Here is a 298-nt window from a genome sequence, read left to right on the forward strand (position 1 = left end):
GTCCGCGATTAAACGCTTGGCCACAGGTGGGAGAACCTCCCCCAGCATCCTGTTTGGTCCGGATGAGACCCACGCGCCTGGGGGTCTGGCTGCCAAAGGCGGCAGGCAGCTCCCCGCGAGTCTCCAAGAAGCGGGCGTCCAGGAGGCGGTTCCGAGCAGCTGGGCGGGCAGAGTTGGCACCACCCCCTCCAGCTTTTTGGGTCGGTGCCTGGGCGCTGATCTTGAACTTCGGCAAAGTTCGCGGCCGGCTCACAGCACGTGGGCGACTCGGAGCCCGGCATTGCGCGCCGCGTGGTCC

The sequence above is a fragment of the Chinchilla lanigera genome, unplaced genomic scaffold (genome assembly GCF_000276665.1).
Source record: "Chinchilla lanigera isolate Chin_1 unplaced genomic scaffold, ChiLan1.0 scaffold00003, whole genome shotgun sequence".
Lineage (NCBI taxonomy): Eukaryota > Metazoa > Chordata > Mammalia > Rodentia > Chinchillidae > Chinchilla > Chinchilla lanigera.